Below are 21,266 nucleotides of genomic sequence, written 5' to 3' on the forward strand. Positions count from 1 at the left end.
CAAACACACCCACCTGGTTTGCGATTTAATTATCTGACCATAGCCTGCAGACAAGAATATAAACAAATAGAGCGTAAAATTTCTTTGAATTTTGACGATTAAGAACCAAGAACGATAACTTGTAATAAATGTGGTGAGTACATTTTATGAGCATGTTCCGATACATTATGAAAGAGAGAAGAAAAAATATTAACTCCCATCGGCAAATATTTTATTAAAACAAATTATGAATGTTGTCAGGGATGATTACAATATGCGTGCGTGCTTAGAAGATGAATGGCCTTTGCCATGTGTTTAGATACATTGAAATTTCCAGAAGGTCATTAATATTGATTGCCAATACGAAACATATCTACCTCATCATATTCTAAGGCAATGATAAATGTGAAAAATTGATATCTTTTATTTCTAACGAATAACATCCGAAAGTACTAATCTGTAATTTGCCTGAGGAAAGTTGTATGAAGGTAAATTCGATGTTGCAGGCGCCCAGGAAGATGTTATCAGTGTGTTATCGTTATTGCTAACACGGGTACATTGGTTATGTGGGTGGGTCATTTACATGAATTCATTAATAACTATAATTCTGATGTATTACAATATAGATTTTAATTTGGTCAGTATGTGACCTGGACAGATCTAGTCACGATATTTCTCGTGAAGAAGTACATATGGCCTGGCGCCCAATCATACTGGGTAACTACAAATGAAGGTCAGCGTGAAGTATCATCTCGATTCCTGAACCTTATACAGTGACTGACTCATAACTATAACATAGTATCATTAGATAATCTCTTCATCATTTAATTTCAATTAAATTGTATGGTATTAATGTATATAGCTTCCATATCAAATATGGCATTTTAGCTTATATTTGATATGGTTCTACTTTTTTCACCTGTTTTGGCCTCAGCATCACTACATAGATTATAATAGATAGAACCAGTTTTATGACGCATCGATTAAACTTAAATAACACATAACGATAAAAAAATAACAAAAACCAACATTTTTTCTTATCCTGATCTTTAAGATACAATCCTTGTCTATATCCTGGTACTAATGCCTGCCCTGTAGTTTGGCCCTAAATGACCTTTAGTTGTCGATGGGCCGTAAAACTCAAACAAACAAACAAACAAAAACCAACAACGTCAAGAACTCATTCCTATCGCTTTATTTCTACAGTAAAATTCATTTTGTCGACAACTGTTTTTAATTTTAGATTTTAAGAACACTATTAAACTTAATCAGATCAACTTAGGAATATATGTAGGCATGTAGAAAGGGAAAGTTTAATTTCACAGAGATTGCCAATGCTGGTTTAGCTCGCACAAGAAGATCAACCGTTTGATTGATGGACATTTGAGTTAAAATTTAAAAAATATTTATATATAAGTGAAATAAAATATGTATGGTTGTAAGTAGTAAAAACGTTAAGTAGCCGGGTGGGAAAGGTGATTTATTGTCTCCGTCAGACAGAACTGACCTGACTGTATACGATTGTATTTTTATTTATTTTCAATGAAGTCTTCAACAGGCACGCCATATTCCTATAAACACATTAAAACTATATCAGTTCACCTCATACCCGGTAATCACACAAATTGAATGCTGAGTTTGATTGATTAATAAAATCACACTATAACCTGGAGAAAACAAACATTCATAATTCAATTCAACTTCAATTCTGTTACTGCATTTAAGATATATTTCCCTTGAGCTCTAACTTAAAATGTCTCTTTTGAGAAAACACTTTCTTTAATTCTTCAAAAAATATTAGACAGATTTCCATGATCTGGAATTTTGCCAGTGTATGGGAAATCATAAAATGTTTGCCCATTACATTTGAGAATTCCAGACCTTTACTTAATCTTCATACGAGTCTTTTTAATCAAATATAGCTAATGAAATAATAACTTTAAATCATATTGAGTACCAAAAACAGCTGTTCAGAGCAAACTTGCTCATGTATTGCACTTTAAAGATGCTTATTTTACAATCCGTTAAACAAAACACGGAACCATACGCCAGATTGTGGTGATCGGTAGACTACTTTTACACCACAGGTGTCGACAGAGTGGACAGATATATATCAACCCAAGCGCAAGTAAATTATTAGCAATCCTTATATTTATGGATCATTGAATAAGGGAACAAAAGAAAGAATGGTTTACCATCAGACTCGTCACAGAAATAAATCTACCCCGTTGTATAGTGACGCATGAGCTGAATCGTGTTTTACCTCACCTTTATATTAAAATTCCAATCGTAAGTTTCAGTATATTATTATCTGTAATGGTGTTTAAATAATAAACAAATGTTACTATATGTTTAACGCTTAAAGTTATACATTCGTATGTGCCATATCTGTTTTGACATATTAATTTCCCATCTGTAATCTATTGAAAAACATAAGTTGCGACGCATTAAGCTGTGAAAATCATTGAAAGATACTGACAAACATGTATGTCTTATAACCATTAGTTAAATAGTTACAACACACAAATTTACTCTGTAAAATGTCTTGTTTCTATGCTTTATATATATTTAAGTGAAAACATACCCGTAGAAATAATTTACAATAATTAATAAAACTGTAAAAATGTGAAATGAAATCGTAGACAACTTGGCTTCATGTTCTCACATGTACTCATTTCGCTGCTATAACGATTGTGGCAGTACTGACAAATTGAGCTTTTATATGGCATTGTATATCTAAAACTTTTTATATGGCATTGTATATCTAAAACCTTTTATATGGCATTGTATATCTAAAACCTTTTATATGGCATTGTATATCTAAAACCTTTTATATGGCATTGTATATCTAAAACCTTTTATATGGCATTGTATACCTAAAACCTTTTATATGGCATTGTATATCTAAAACCTTTTATATGGCATTGTATATCTAAAACCTTTTATATGGCATTGTATATCTAAAACCTTTGCATTGTAAGAATTGTAAAACTCAAAATGTTGATAATGTTTGGAGGTGAACAATAAAAGATCATCTTCACCGGGTGTAGGCGGTACCGCGGGGTAACGTGGGGGGATCGCTATTTTACAAAATTTTAGGAATGTTCGGTTATGTTTAGGATTTTTCCTTATTTTGAGATAACGTGTTATACAAACATGTGCGCCACGGAACATTAGACCTATCCATGAACATTTTCCAGTCGTTATTTACGCGAAAAACCTACTGTTTTTCACGGCAAGTCAAGAAACAAACGTTTAAGTATTTTTTGAAATCATGGGTATCGTATATATCCATCCAAACTCGGCTGAATTATTTCAAAACACAGAAAATGCAGAAATACTTTTCCCAAACAGATGTTACGAGCAAGGAATATCTTGCAATATCAATGTTACGAGGGGCGATCGCTTTGACAACTTCATAATCTTACTTGATCATAGATTTCTATATAATTATATTTCGGATACTTATTACTTATTCCAAAATATTATTGAAGATAGGAACAAATCAATTCTTTATTTTGAAGCACATCCATAGGAAAAAATGGAATTCATTGAAGCATACATTCTCAGTTACATTTGAAGCATCAAGCATTATGTCGATGCTAAGCATAACAACAAAATCTAAACATCTCGAAATTTTCCTCGAGATATTGCCATTGGGTAAACATATAGAGAACTGACTCCCTGAAAGGATTATATCGCAGTCGACGCCAGAGAAAAATTATTCACAAATGAACAATTCTTAATGTGTTACCCCTGTAACAGGTTTTAATTGTGTATAGTGGTCGGGTTACCCCTATTGCATGATCGTAAAAGGCGACTAAATTTAGGATCTTATTTTTTCTCTTCTTCCTAACTGACTTTATCTTCCCTAATGCCTCACTTTTGGCCTTGAGTTGAGCGTTCGCCCCTGTGAGAAAGGCACTGGGTTCTGTCCCCTGGCCCAGACACCAAAGTCTATAATAGTGGTAGTTTCTGCTCCTGCTTAGCGCTCAGCAAACAGGGATTGGGACGACTGGTTTGCTCGTTGTCAGTATAATGTGACCGGGTGTGGTGTGTTGCTTGGTGTCTTCGACGGCATGTTTCGGTGATATAGCACTATAAAAAGGGCAACAATTCCACTATACAAGAAGACACAAAACGAACATACCGCAGTCTCCCAAAACACGCACCCCGCACAATATACACGCAACATACCGCATACATGGGAGGCCGTCCTTACATGACCATAGCTGTTAATTGGACGTAAATTAATCAAACAAACAAACAAAGTGTAAAGTGTTACAATCGTCTTCTAGCTTCTTGCTAGGGGGAATTTTCCTTGAACTCAGTCGGTAGAGCGGCTGACCAGTAAGTCCGTGGTCGCGGGTTCGAGGCCGACGAGCGACATAATAATCTCGCCCAGTTTCACTCATTTGACGAATATAATTATTTCAGTATACCTTGAAAATATAATTAGGAAATTTGTTTCAGGGATTAGATAAACATGACTAACAATTTCTTTAGAAAATAAATGATGCTAATTTTTGAACATTTACTGTGGCGCCTGCGCGGAAATTGCAAGTTGTTTGCATGACAGTTTCTCTGTTTTTTTTCCATGTATTACATTTAAAATGCAATGTGATCAAATTACATATAAACATATCCAGTATAGCATTATGAATTATTTTGTTATATATAACTTAGAGTTGATATATCTATACGGAAACATTGCTTGTGTTACCCCATGGTTGTAGTGACGATATATACTCCAATCATAAAGTACAGACAATCTTGGCCATTTGGTAAAATGTTGCTCTCATCAATTCTGCATTGTTTAACCCGTGAATAGAACTCATCAATTCTGCATTGTTTAACCCGTGAATAGAACTGATTCTCATACGAACTAATGCCAACTTCATTGAGACGAAGAATGTTTTATTTCGTTATTTAACTGAATTGTCACCTCGAGGAGAATGATTATATTCGATTTTACATTTTATTCAATACCTTAATGAAGTTTTTTGTTTCGTTCATTAAGTTCACCTCAAGAAAAAGAATATTCTTTGTTAAGGAGAAATTGTCCATGAAAGTACTGATAAATGTCAAACACTTCATTTAGCAAAATGAACAATGTTGTTATATTAACTGTTCAAATTGTCGGTTAAATAGCCTTTGTCAAGGAAACAGAGTTTCACTTTAACATGGATACATGTATATCTTAAGTTACAAGTTAAGTTGGATATTTTATAGAGTTACGGTTTTGATAGTTTTATGCTTTCTAAATACTGTCCTGAAAAAAACCAATGAAAATAAATAATGGCATGGGACGAAAGTGTATTTTATCTTGTGTATACATGTTTAAAGGGATCTAAAAGATGTAAATGATATTTCCCAGTAGATTGGAACTTTTCCAGACAACAAATATAGAAAGACATTAAATTGACATTCTTTGGTATGGACATCAATGTTATAAAATCGCCATGTCGAAATCAATCCTACTCAAAAAGAACATCGCGAAAAAATGTCTATTCCTTATTTCATTATCAATACCATCAAAATAGGTTTCACATTAGGTAATATGTCCCCTGTTGCAGCCTGGGCTTTCTAATGCGTCCCGGGACGACAAGTATCATGTTAGAACAGAGTACCGACGGACCCCAGAGCACGCTGAGAGGCCTGGGTCACGTATATCGCAACAATCGCGTGTTAGCCATTCGGACATGGCAAAGCGAAACAATTTCAGATTTTAAACTATAACACGATAATCTTTCTTTGGTTTCCCGTAGATTCTTTTGATTCTTGATTTTATCTTATTTTCAAATATTGACGATGCGCCAACTTAAGAAGGTCTAAATGGCCATAAATAGTGCTGGGAGAATTAGTGTTAGCCCCACGGACCGGTTCTCCGCCGCCTTGGGTATTCCTTAGATGAATTATTCAATATAATTATTTCTTTCGTGGTCATCTAAAACACTACAACAAAGGCGATATCATTAATTTCCATTGGATTTTTCCCGCTCGTGTTGATCAAACAAAAACGGACGAACCCATAAACACCAAATTGAATATACAGATTCGACCAAAATTCATCCCAACACTATTCTTCTATTCATTATGCATCTGTATGTATTTATGAACAGATTGCGAGCGATAACGCATTGTCGTGAGTGCAGTGTCTTTAATACATCCCGTGCTTGTCTACCATTTTTCAGGTTATTTCTTTAACAATGCGGGATAAAGATCAAAGCCAGCCACACTCACATAGATATATTTATATATAGTTTCTAGGTAGGCGATCAAAGTTATCGTGTCGCGTGTTTTGAGGAACTCTTAGGCGCACTAACAAATGCGTTATGACCATATAAAACAACTAAGAGATATGATAAATAATGTGGACTAATACAGTCTTCTGAAAATATCTTACTTAATCATCACCTATCGAACAGTCTTTCTTCAGTACGCAGGTACCTGTGGATAACAAAAGTTTCATCAACTGCTATAAACTCCAAATAGTAATTGCGTCAAGTACTTCCTAACCGGAACCAAAAATAAAGTCATTCAAACGAATGCATTAGTTAAATCGTCTCCATTAACTGGTTCGGTTATGTTATGTTAAAAAAACAGTTGTTCCCTCCTCCTATAAAGATTATCCGATTACCTGATGGTGATTCTCTGTCACGACAGGCGCATGCGCAAACAGTTATTTCTACACCTGTAAGATTTCATTGCCGTCGCTTTTAAAGTCTTTTCCCTTGTTGACTTGTCACTATATCTCTGTGCGGGTATTCCTTTTATGGACTAAAATAATTTCTTAATGATCACCAATTCGATTTACATCTTAACTGCAGATCAGATAAGGTTATGCAGTGTCAACTGGAGAGGGCTTTGAAGATGCGAGGCTTACATTAGCCGATAGACCCGACATGGCTTATATGTTTAGATCAAAATCCCTTTCTTCTTCAGATTTACGTAGAAAAAGTAGATTGTAAAAGTTAATCCCCGACAAAAATTATTATTAAATCTGTAATTGTAAGAGGTTGTAGCTAAGTATACATAAGGAACGTTTCGTGTTCTCGTGATGGACCAAGACGCCGTGCATTAAGATAAACTCGTACATAGAAATGTACATTACTCGGACTAGAAGTAAATGAAGACGATCAAGCTGCTATCAATAACCTAAAATTAACACATATACATGGAATATCAAAATCTTTTTAACGTCTCTCTTGACACGGTTTCATTTTTGGCTTTGAGTTGAGTGCCTGCCTTCGTGAGTAAGGCTCTGGGTTCTGTCCCCTGACCATGACACACCATAGTCTATCAAAATGGTAGTTTCTGTTCCTGCTAAGCGCTCATTATTACATAAAAAGGTGGAACTTGTCGACACCGTTTTATCTCGGGTTATAGCTTGAATAGGACGCTAAGCCTACACATTCTAAATTTCCTATCCTGAAATTGACCAGAATTTCTCAATTTGACCTGAAATTCAGGTTAGGAAATATTACCTCCGTAATCAACTACCCGACGTTTTTTTAAGTATAAGTATTGATTCTATTTATAAGTGTGTTATTTATTAAAGCTCTAATTAGAAAAACACAGTGTATTGTATCTAAAATGTATATTACCACATGCACGTACGTAGTATCGAAATTTGTGTGAGTCGAATGTGTGTGTGTATATATATATATTAGGTATTATCTAATAAAAATTCTACAAACCCTTTTTTAATCGAATATATACCAATAATTTAAGTGTATAACCTTTTCATCGGCCTAATTTTAGTATTAGCAAAATGTTTTTCAAAAAATATTTTATTAGGCTAATATGATTGCGTTATGAGATGTGCATGAAAAATCTTTCTAGAAGTCATAGTGCGTTTGGAGAAATGCAATAATAATGTATTAAGAATAATTTTCCACCGTAAAGGAGCCAATGACGTAGTTAAGGACGTTCCGAACAGTGATCGAATGCGCCGTTCGCTCGGATCTCTTTGGGTCAATAAGTGCATTTGGAACTGTACACGAAAACACTTTTGTGATTAGGATTATGAAGAATAGCGATCTACATGTTATCCGCCTAACGATATCTTACCTTTTAACGTTAAAATCAGGATAGTATAGTCGATAAACGGCGTATTTGTCGATATTGTACTTTGTTCGGTTTGCCGAAAGCTTGATACCGGGTGAAAATCAAAGTTTGTACGGTAGGTGAAGGACCTACCTTCGACAAACTAGAAAAAAATAATGTTGTCAGATCTTTGAATTTGGCTAGGCTAATATAACATGAAGCTACATGTATCTTTTGCGAAACAAATTACATAACTCATACAAACGGACTGATGCCGACACGGTCTTGTGCTGAATAAAATGAGATTTCATAACAAACAAGTGATTAAACCTTTTCTGTTCACCTCCATTAAACTGTGAATATTTGACATTTAATATGTGTTTTAAGGAAGATGCATATTTGAATCAAGATTTTCCAATTTTGCCGAGTAATCCTCTTAAACCAGCTACAGATACAGAACTATCTTCATCTCTCCATCGCCCCACCCCTGCTTTTTGTTCAAGTTGTACAAGTATATTTTAATGAATATTGCGTATGTAGATGTCCACATGTATCATGCTTAGCTAATATGACCTTCAATAAGCACTAACACGTTCGGGAAACAAGACTTTATTTACTGTATACATGTACGATAAGACATAACTACTGTAATTAGATGATGCATGTATTTCCTGTTTTGAGAAAATGCATGGAAGTACTCTTATTCAGTTGATCAAATACTATCTTACGAAAAAGCACATTTTAAGCTAGTGTCAACAACAGTATTATATCTGTGATATAGGAAATAAACATGTATATGAAGGCATAGACTTATAAGTTCCCTATTTACAGTAATCAGCTGAACGCATATCAAGTATTCAGAATAAGAGATTTTTTTCTTAGGCGTACACTTACAGTACAGGTAATCTGGAGGATCCAAAAGTCTGATTTTGTTTACTTCTGATAATAAATATATATCTACATGTATTATATATGCAGATATCTCCACAAAAACACATACAAAGACATACAGTTGTGTATGATGATATCGATTTAATCATTTTATTTTTGTGCTCCACCGCCGACAGAGAATAAATGATATTAATCATTTGAACAACAGTTGGTGTTTAATCGTGTATATATATGCCTAATTAACACAAAAAAATAATATGAAATAATTTATTTCGCCTTTGGCGCATGCGCCATCAGTATTTCATTGTGTATGATGATATCGATTTAATCATTTTATCGCCATTTTTGTGATCAAGTTGAAGATATCAACTTCGATCGTTGTCACGTAGACGCTTTTCATGGCTACAATTTTGGCACCAAATTCAAATTTATGGCTGAATATCTGCTTCAAACGACTTTTGAAGCTAATATATCTTGACGATAACAGGATAGATTTTGATAAAATATTTTTCCGCTGAAACAATATAAAATCACGGATTATCTAAAGGGTATTAATTGAAGTGGAATCTTTACACGGAATTTTTGCATAATCATTTTTCAGATATTATATTCAAGCAAAATAATGGCTTATTTGTGCCATTTCTTAGCTTTGTACAGCATCAAATCGGTGGCATCGTCACATAAAATTAACAATTATAACAATTTATATTATCAGACTATTACACTTTATAATGTTGAATATATAAGATGTACTTTATAAAAAATATAACCGCTCGATTTCAGTCTAATAAAATAATTGTGAAAAAAGTTATTTTTAGGGGGTAGGGGTATAGAAAGGCTAATTACTAAAAAAAATTCCGCGGTCAATTTCATCGTAACACAAACAACTGTCTAATTATATGGACAAAAAATAAAGAAAATTAAACCACACAATTTTTTGAAATTCGGGGGTATTTAAGTTGAAATTCAAATGCAAAAATTGGCCCTTTTTAGGCCTCATTTATACGCATTCGCGTAAAAAATCGCAATTAATGTATTTTTAAATGTGGAAACGATATTGAGGTCATTTATAGCCATATAAACTTAAATATTAAAGATAAAAAATGTTTGTAATATTTCAGTCAATTACCAAGCTTTGAAAATATGTGTGTAAAATTGTATTTTAAGAAAAACAGACGGTAAAGTAGGGTTATTGAGAGTACACTATTTCCAAAACCGGTCGAGCAAATTTCAAATAAAAGCCTTAATAAACAGTTTATCAACCAATCTTTTAGTGAGCAAATTTAAAAGAAAATTAAACGAGGGGAAATTTTTAGGCCTAACTGTATCGAATGTTATGGAAAGGTACTGATTCTGGATTCAGCAACCGAATAACAATGATGCTTCTTTCATTCATCAATAATCACATCATTGTGAATTCAGATAATACTTGATTTGTTAAGACTGGTCCACTGCCATGGTAAGTTCTCTCACGCTTGTATACCAATTACGAATAGATCACAAAGGTAAAAACTAAATGCTTATTTTTATAAGATTTCGTTAGGCATAATTTCAAATGTTAAATAGATGGGTACATATCAAGAATTGATAGTGAAAGGGTGAAATTCTATAAATTAGGGGAACTCTATGTAACGACCATTCATTTACCGCAACAATAATCTCCACACGTTTATAGCGTCGCTCAATCCCTCTTTATTATAACTTACAGAAAATTCTTTATCATCTTCCATGATGGTAATACTAAGTAAACTACCAAAAATGTTTAGTGTCAGCTACAATGGATAAGATAGGATAGGCAAGATTACTATGCATGGAACCTCTCATTAAGTTTAAACCTATTTACATGAATTTGTTAATTACTTGTTGTTTGATACAAGTTTGGATACTTGATATATTTGATGCTGATTTTGTTTCATATTTTATTAATAGTGTGACCCTTTCAGGTTTAGCCCCGAGCGCTAGTCTCCGACTTCAGTAACTAACTTAATAAAACCAAATTCTATTTCCTGTTGTATGTCAATGAGGCCCCGGTCAAACGTTCGTGGAAGTCGTGTTTCACAGAGATCATAATTTCAAATCGTAATTTAATCATACATGTAATAAAAACACAAAGGCCAACGGCGAGTCTAAATGAAGCAAGAGCACGAGCGAGTTCTTGAATCGGTCTTCATAAAATAGTGTAAATATCATAAATCTAATCAGAAGTGTTGTAGCATCGCAAATCTTCGTGTCACTAATGCCCAATTAACCAGAAATCAAAAATTGTTTATTTCTCAGCACGAAAATATCAGTGTTATACTAATCAAATCATGAATCACATTAGGGTCGTGTCGCGTTTCGGCCTGGCACACTTAGTTCTGGTGTATTTTACGCTCTGTGGCGCTTTTGACACAAACGCCTATGAAAGGGCGAGACTCACGCAGGCTAGAACGTCCCCCTCACAAATCCATATTTCAGACGTCCATTAGTTTGCATCTGATATTTCTGCAGAAAATTCGTTTGTACGTTGAGACGCCCAATACATCGGAGTATGATCCATCCAAATTTTATTACGCGTGTTGCGTGAAATAGAATTATCAGTAGAAATTGAACAAACGAGAGAAAGGCCTTCATGAATGTGACTTTACGCAGATGGAGTGACGGTCCGATAAACTAACGGGTCAAACGTTCTTGACAGCCTCCGTGCGGCTGGCTGAATTCTCCTCGTCAAAACATGCAGAGGAAACGTCAGAAGAACGATTGATGAAACCCATATGTAATTGAAAGTGAGATTCAAGCAGAGAAAATTTTTGTAGAAATTGACAACGGCGAAAAGATCAATTTTCATTTGTTATAAAACTTCCTTTCAAAGAGAAATAAATGATCAAGCTAATTTATTTTATCATTGACAGGGCAAAGATTAATGTGCATCGTGTCCGGATCACACGAAAATTGATAGAATTGGAAAGAAATTATTTCGGCTGTTAAGTAGATCTAGTAATGAAAACTACGTCGTGTTTTCGTAGACTGCAGACAGCCTGTCAGCAATCAAACTGCAGCACATATCAATTCTAAAACTATAACACAACAATGGAGGTAGATCACAGGGACTTGTAACGTAGGTTGTGAGAAAGTCTGTTGTGTATACATGTGTACTAGGCCTATATACTATATAGTATATACATGTAGTACACATGTATACACAACAGACTTTCTCATAACCTACGTTACAAGTCCCTGTGAGGTAGATCTATAGATCGTGGTATAGAGACATTATATCAACGATGTCTTCATAGAGCACGGGTCACTGTGACACTATCTCAAATCACAGTTTTAGATTGAACATTCCTTGCCAGATTTCTTAAAATAAATTCGTTCCAATATAAGACTTATAATTTTGTTTGTTTGTTTAATTGATTGACTAATTAACGTCCTATTAAAAACTAGGATCAAGTAAGGACGGCCCTATGTATGCAGTGTGTAACCTGTGTGTAGTGTGTGGTGCGCGGTTTGGGAGACTGTGGTATATTTGTATTGTGTCTTGTATAGCGGAACTGTTGCCCATTTATAGCGCTATAGTTAGAAAGAAGAGAAAAGATAATATCCTAAATTTAGCCGCCTTAAACTATCAGCAGGTACAATTCTACCGCCCTGCAGGGTCAAAGTTAACAAAGTTTTGTTAAGTTATGATAAAAAATATTTGGTAACCTCAAAATGTATAATACTATGATCCACAATATAATAATTCATTATTGCGAAGAAATGTCAAACAGAATGTTAAATTTATGGAATTTAATTTCACCAAATATTACAAAAAGTACAAATCATTGGGAAATGTTAGGAGAAATTGCAATTTGTACAATCGGCAGAAAAGAAAATCAATTGCAACGAATTACATTTTATTTTTAAGTATAATATTATTATATTACACATAATAATACTAGATGTAAAATATATAATTTGTAAATAGACTTTATTCAAAAGAACAAATAGCATTTCCTGTAGCAACTCGGACTCCAGCCCCTAAATATATCACAAATTGAATGTAGGTAACATTGAGACATGGAAACTTATATTAGATGAGACATAAATTGAACTGTATCAACATTCACTTGCATTGGTATTCAAAATTTTTAATCAAGTATGTCATCAGAGATCCGCAAATATTTTGTTTGTCTTCTTTTGTTGAATTAGATTTATCAGGTTTCGGCTGCTCTTGCCTGAATTTGCGAACAAGTAAGAAACAATAAAGTAACCATGGAAACAGATTATTGGCCAATACATTCCGATTTTTACATATAAATCGTAGCATCAAATCCCATTGTAGCATTTATATCCTAACACGAATGTATGTCTTGATATTTAAACATAAAAAAACAACAAACCGCAAGATCAAATTTGGTTAACAAATATCGAACTCGTGACCTTGAATAGCTCTACACATGGCGCAGATTTATCGAAATACATTTACCTTCCAGCTTCGCATCCGAATTTTCTACAAACACGCAAGCCGCATATAATCTCTGACTAATATTACAATAATGAAATGCAAAGTTTATCAATTTCCAGTAAGACATAACCCAATTAAATGCGCCACATCGAAGGATATTGGATATATTTCATCCGGGATTGTCACTGAAATCTTACAAGCGCCCCAGTGATAGATTGGCGAACAGCCTTCAGACGCTTTTCTGTAAAAAATTCATGTCTTCCCAGTACAGCCTGCATATAAATCTCCGTTGCTCCCAAAATGGCTAAGCGTTACGCTATATCCAACCGTTTTTCATATCTGAAATTGACAGTTAATTTGATAAATGAACTTATTTATTCAAAATATACTCTTATAACATGAATCTCTCTTTATTCCGCGGTCAAAAAGACATAAATACTGGTGCCCCGTATACCGTATTTTTCTTAACATCTCTCCATGACTCATGATGGCCGCCGTTGCCATTGGAGACAAGAAGAACCAGGCTGATAGGTGCTGGAACCAAGCGATGATGTCCTAGGTGACCAGGTACAAATCCTAATTAAATTTCAATACACAAAAAGTTCACTACCGCGGATTTGTAATTTAGAAAAATCGAAATATAGACCCCATACAGTATCCGAATCACGCTTAAAGATATGAATAATTCAGCGCCGAAAGGAGTTTTTCTACATTGCCCAATTGTACTCTGACATTTTCTTACCGTAAAAAAGTTTCATGTGATTAGAAAAAAGGAATGAAATTCACTTTTAACAATGATAAATCACATTAAAGAAGTCCCTTCATCACTACCAAGAAATTATCATACGTTTTCGTTTGTTCGCAAGGTCGTGTAGGTCAAAGATTCCAAATTTCGACAGCATACTTCGTATACTCAAAGGAGGACATGTTCCAGCTAAGAAACCTATCTCGGGGTTAATTGTTTTATATAATGACCTTAATAAACTCTCCTCCAGTTATTATCAACGTTGGAAAGTGACACATTTTCACAAATTTACAAAAAGAAAGTAGTTTGCTTGTTTTATAAATGTTGTAACAAACTCTAGCAGTTCAGTTAAAGCTTATTATCTAGAGGCCTGGAGGTACCAGCTTTGGGTAAGATGGGTGGATAAGATGTATTAATATTCTAACACTTGTTGTCTGGGTCGTCAGACTGTACCGGTACTGACCGTACGTATCTCCATGTTCTCTTGGTAATTCGTTATTTCTTAACTACCAAACCATAGTACGTCATCCAATGACCATGTCCATAACAAGGTCCAGCTAGACATGACTTTTACATTTCAGAAATACCGATGACACCACGGAAGATTTGGGTTATTTAATACAAGGAATTCGAATAAGTTCCTGATAACAAGGTTTGGTTCTAGGTCATGTACTCTGTACTTGATTAAGTAGCCGTACTTCATCTCCCTATATCAGGCAACGTAAGATAAATGTTAACGTCCAAATATATAAAAGATAATTAATTCATATGAACGAAGGTGTCCGCTTTTTAATCAATTTCTTAGAGAAAACCCATGGGCTTAATCTATGTTATATTTGTTTGTATTTTGTGAGAAATTGTGATCAGTAATTAATCCTACACGCTGTAGTAATGTATGATATGTACGCACGTGCTCACGCGAGAAAACTTCGGTAGTCATGTAAACTAAAGAATTTAATGCTTTTGCCGACACTCCCAGATGTTTTTATACTAACTAGAACGTACATATCTGGCCCCATAAACTGGCGTTTAATTTGGTGTACGGCTAATTACTTGATCTATTCATCGCGATTTTATTTATTATTGACAAAGTGATTCCCCAAGGATACACAATACCGGATATTTAGCTTCCTGGTTGTACTTTCATATTTTTCAGGTCTGCAGATTCCAATTATCATTTTGTTTTATCAGACATTGAACAATTCATCAACATATCGTTTCTTCCTATTTGATTTAGGAGTTTCACCTGATGTGATGTTTATAGCGTTGTATTTGAAACTCGTAAAAGTATGATACGACGAGAGTTCACTATTTCACGGTATTCCAATGATATCCACAAATTGTACCGTTCAAAATGGCTGGGTGAATGCTCTCCCTGGAAAGAAGTCGGGTGCAAACACAAGAAGTGAGATATCACTTAGTCGAATACGATTTCACCCTTTTACACGACAAACGCGAGTATTATAATCCTTTGAATTGTAACAAATCGTACGCCGATTTCTTAAGTGCCAATATTAACAACAGGTCCATCATACATTTCCAGTTGTTGTTGGTACATTCGCATTTAAGATTTTAACAGGGAAATGAAATGCAGAATAATTACCTTTATTGATAATTTAATTGTACTTGACGCGTCCAATCTACTACTCCCCCTGCGTCCCTTCAGTAGGAACAATCAAACTACAAGCGACCCCTGGTCCTGAGGAAAGACCATTTATATAATTCTGGTTTATGCCATACACAGGTACCAAGTGATAAAGCGTCTGACTCCAGGCCATTAGGTTACGTGTTACATACAGCAGTCCAACAGCAGTGGTCATTGACATACGTCCCACCGGAAAGGCTCTCCAACAGTTCTTACCGCGTACATACTGACAGTGACGTATCGCCAGCCTTGACCAGGGTCCATTTATGAGCCATTTTTCATGATCAGAAAGGAAAAGAATTTAAGGTTAACAGAGAAATATTACGCACATTAGGCGATCATAGATACAAAAATGTAGACACGATTCAATACATTATTAACCCTTTTGCTATCCTGGCGCGCGACATATAAGGTGAGTTTTGACTGAGGCTGTGGGGTCAGGGGTCACCGCTACTTGTCAGACAACAGAAGTCTAACCTAAACACTAATATATCTTGGTAGATGGTCTTTTTATATACACCCAAGCTCTTTATTCGACTAGTTCTACTTTGGAGAACATAAACGTCCTTAAACTTCTAAAATGATGCAAATTGTTTCCAGTGTATTATTTACGCACCTCTACTCTCTGTGTTTTTCCTTTAATATTACCAATGTCCCTTTTTCCCTTGGATTCTTGCTTCCTGTAGTTTGTCCTGATATATACAAAACTTCCACGTGAGTTTATGTTACCTATAAAACATGAATAAAATCAACAAATTTCGTACTAGTTTATAGGAGATAGTATAGAGTCACTACTGGTAGAATACGACATAGGTTATGAAGTAGAAAGTGTTTGTCTTACAACTGTAACCCTCGTCATTTAGTGACAAAACTGATTCCAGTTACATTTGTTGGCAAAGCCTAAACGTTACAATCTGTAAATATTAACGGTGTCTGACATGTCTTTATTTTACAGGATGAATTGTTAATGAATCCGACTGCGATTCAATGCATAATAAGGATTTATACTGTACCGTACCTGTCTATTTCTCCTCAGACCACATTGCTGTGGGGCATCGCTTATAACGCCGAATCTAGTATCACTCCCGAGAGAGCTGTTTTGAAACGTTTTGAACATGGTGTCTCCTGCTATCAGATTGCCATCTAAGGAGAATTGATCCGATTATAAGCTCATTGTTGACAGGCTTATATCATACTTTATACACGGAAATGAATCCGCGTGTCATACAGCAAACATTAAACGTAGATTTCTACGTAAAACCCACAAACTTCAAAAAGTCAAAAAACCAAAAGAGCGGCCAAATGTTATAAAAGGCATTTTGCTCTCCGACGATAAAACACCATTTAGACTTAACATATTGGGCACATCTTTTCACTTCGAGGGCAACCGTCAAACAGGGGGGCTTTGAAACGGATTTGTAAGTAAGATTTTTTGTGTTCCAAATGTAAACGAAATCACACCGTTGGGAATAGTACGCATAAAATGTGACGTTTACCGCACTTTTGTCATTTAAATGTCCGATTGGGAGATAGTATTTACCGGCACGGAGTCCGGAATATTTCTCCGGATTCAGTAGAGTGCAGTTTGATCGCCTGTCATTGTGAATATATCGTTAACCTGATCAAACATAAACCGTTTCTGATAACTAAGTCTGACTGTCAGATATCCATTTTTATACCTCTTAATGGACAAAATCATATCTAAAAATGTTTCATGCAAAGTAAAATGAAAAATTGACAACTCAATGTTTTTTCTTTGATCTTTGTATTGGGTTGTTTATGAATCCTCTGATAGTAGGCACATACGGATGGATATCTGGGAAGTATTTTAGTGTCATATTCATAATTCAAAGGAAAAGGAATGGGATTGTTCGTGATAAAATTGTGCTTCATAGAATAGATAGAATAGAGTACACCACTGTATATAAGTATAATATAACGTATCTATATTAAGTTTGTTCAAAGGAGTGTATGGAGTGTCATAATTCATTTTAAAGTCTAATTAATGGCCAAAACACGACGAATGAATGGATAGGGAGGATGGCCTTCCGAACGATAACACACATAATAACGTTTTTGGAATATGGAAATTTCAAAGAAAGGCAACTGAAAATAAAACCCGACTACGTATAGGTTTGACTGATGAGAGAGCTTCTTTTTTAAAGTCCTACAGAACATGTATGAAACAAAATAATCTGATTTGATGGTCGATCTTGTGATATAGGCTTAGACAAGTGTGACTGTTCTATATTCTAAATTTCCAACTTATAATTTCTCAACAAAGTAACAGTCACGGGTTTCCTGGCAGGGTGACAAGTCCTTTTTCTGGAGATGCATTTTATTGGTAAACATTGAATTAACATTTAACATTTTTTATATAAACATTACAAATCAAAGAAACAATTTGACGCTCTAGTCAAACACGAGTATGTACGGTATCAAGGGTAAGGATCTCTAATCCCCGATCTCTCGTTTCCATGGTCACAAGTAATATCTTCGATACATTCTAGACGATTTAAAACAACAGCAATGTAAAGTTTTCTTATAAATATTTCATTTGCAATGTTTGACTTCTGCTAAGACACATAGAGCGAATCACATTAAGTTTTAATGCAAGGTTCTGTCGCGACAAATGCGTGAGCAATAAGTCTATATTGGACGTTGCCTTTAAAGTATACAGTATGTTTATATATATATATTGAATGCAAAGAGTCGGATACAAGAGGAGATATAAAAACTACATACAAATTGTATATGGACAGACAAACCGCATACATAACGACCCTGACGGAGATGGCAGTATGAAACAGTCGTCGGAATCCCACATTGCTCTTGAGCAAACAAATTATTCATAAAGAAACACGATTTTATTTATACAGAAAACCCCTTGAGAATGTTGTGAGCATCAAAAATGAAACTTTGCACACTTATGCAATAAAAGAAGATTTCTTTTAGTCTCCATATGGTAATTTTAGCCGTGAATCATATGAAATTCGTCCCGATCAATATTCTCCGCACGACTGTTAGATCTAATGAGATTTTGACTGATATTCCACCAGTCAATATCGGGATATCGACATTCATATCTCGTGCGCGCGTGCAGAGAGTTGCCTGTCCGCACAAGTGATGTGATGGGCAAATTGTCATGATTATTGTTAATAAACGTAAAAAGATTGACCTCGGGTCGCTCATAACATACAAAGTGGTTATTAACGCCTTCATTGGGGTCAGCGAGCAATAACGATCCGGATCTGAGCATATTGATCGACTCTTTCGTTAGATAGGTCTAGGAGCCTGAATCTTGGTAAAAATCTGTCAAATTTATTGCCACTGTTACATTACAAACATGCTGGGTGTGAAAATAATTATCATTTACTAGTCTCTCTTAGCGTCATCGCATTTGTTTCATCTGTCCACACGCCTGCCACATAACTTTTATACTTTGGATTATCTCCCCTGTAACACTTGAGCTTCATTCGTTAATATTAAATAAAAAATATGTTATCCTTTTCCTATATCAAACTAAAATGTCCATTCTGCTTCCAAACAGAGCTAATAACAACTGATTATGAAAAAGAAAACAATCTTATGTTATCTTTTTCCGGCCTGTAATGGTTTTGTTATTTTTTGTCTGTGTGTATTGGAGATGAATCCTTTTATTCTCTAATTATTTACAGCTACTAGCTAAACTGTTATCTTGTCTGATTAACTGTATATTGGTTGTCGTGATGTGGAAAGAAAATATTTTTACATTTTAGATGAATTAATCCAACAACTTCCCTCTCATGCTAGCGTGTAAGTCACAAACGTAGAGGCTATAAATCGCATTTTATCACAGGGTCATCATAGGTGCAGCTAGCCTTGGACGGCCGAGCTGATGCTATCTCCATTATGGACAAGCTAAAAAAAAGTCCTGATTGGATTTAAACAGAAAAGGTACTAGGGTTAGGGTCAGTTATGTGTATGTTGGGAAGTGAAATCACACACAGGTAACCAAATCACGGACGATTCGTGGAACATTGATTGGTAAATTTATCTCCGAATTTCATCAGGGACTGATGAGTATGACCCGTCAACGATCACGTGACTCGGTCAGCTTCTGTATCAATTGCACCTGAAGTGGTCAACAAGTCATAAACGGATCAAAGAGCATACCGAGGTTTGCAACATTAATTAGTGATTTGGAAGGAAGGTGTGTTTTATTTCTACTCGGCTATCAATATTGAGTGTTGTATAGCCAGTAAGTGGAAATGGTTTGCATTAAACATGGGGCGAGTGTGAATTAATTTGTATTAAAATAAAATTTATGAGGTATTTATGTACTACAGAAAAGGCCGCCCACTTCGTCCCAACTTTATCACTTCTAAAGCAATACTGTAGTCCAAATCAATGTAGACGGCCGACAGACCTACCACGTCAAAGGTGATGATTGGTAGGGATATATATGTCGAGTAAACGATTGAACATTAATTTTCCGGATGTTTAAATTATCAAAAAAACAAATATAAATACGACAGAAGGTTAAAAGCATAAATTGTACAACTAATCATCAAAATGTACGAATTTTGTCACTCCAATTCAGAACATCTAAAGGTTTTCTCATTCTATGCAATATTATTTGTCTTTTAAACTTTTGATTTAAAACGATTTAAAAACGCTGTAAAACTGTCTATAAATCTAGCGTAATAGTTATGAACATATGGGCTATGTATTTTTCTTTTTCCTATTACCATACAAACAGGAGTTCCCGGGGAGAAACCAGTGCCACTAAACTATCTATATATAACTATTTGAGAAAATCTCGTTGTCGTCAAATTCTAGTTGGTTTGCTATTGATATAAGGCGTTTTGCTTTAGCTAGATTCGGGGTCTTAAATTGTCTCTTCTTCCTAACATATTTTTTAACGTCTCTTTTTATAATGGCTAAATTTGACACAGCGTGCAATTTGCTGCCTTTGATGACATGCTTCATTGAGACAGCATTATCAAATTGGCAATACTCCAGTAATTACAAGAAGACAATACATATACTGCAGACCTCCAAAATTTAGAGACGTTCACAAACACTACAAATTGTACACATTAGGACGGCAGGCAACCAACCGAACCAACAAATCTTAATTCGTTGTCTTTTCCAGTCCACGTCATGTTTTAATTGTTTATATTGGCTTCAGTATACATTTTATAATGAGAAATTGTATTTTCATTACTCGTTCCCCCTCGTCACTCTTTATTATCATCGCCCTTTCATGGTTTTCATTTTGACTTGTCGATTTTATTTTCTTGAAATGAATACAATCCCAAAAGAAATGATGACCGAATTATGAAATCGATGCATGTACGATGAATAACGCCAATATGAATAGCCCATAAAGTGACCGCTGTATTCCCGGCATAATCAGGTAGCGTATTAAAACTGTTTTATATAGTTTCTCTATGTATTGTGTGTTTTATCCAGGGACGCATCCTACATATCAGTACTAGTGATAATGACTGCTAATTTTAGGGGAGATTTTGAAATAATCGTTT

The sequence above is a fragment of the Argopecten irradians genome, chromosome 2, assembly GCF_041381155.1.
Source record: "Argopecten irradians isolate NY chromosome 2, Ai_NY, whole genome shotgun sequence".
Taxonomy (NCBI): domain Eukaryota; kingdom Metazoa; phylum Mollusca; class Bivalvia; order Pectinida; family Pectinidae; genus Argopecten; species Argopecten irradians.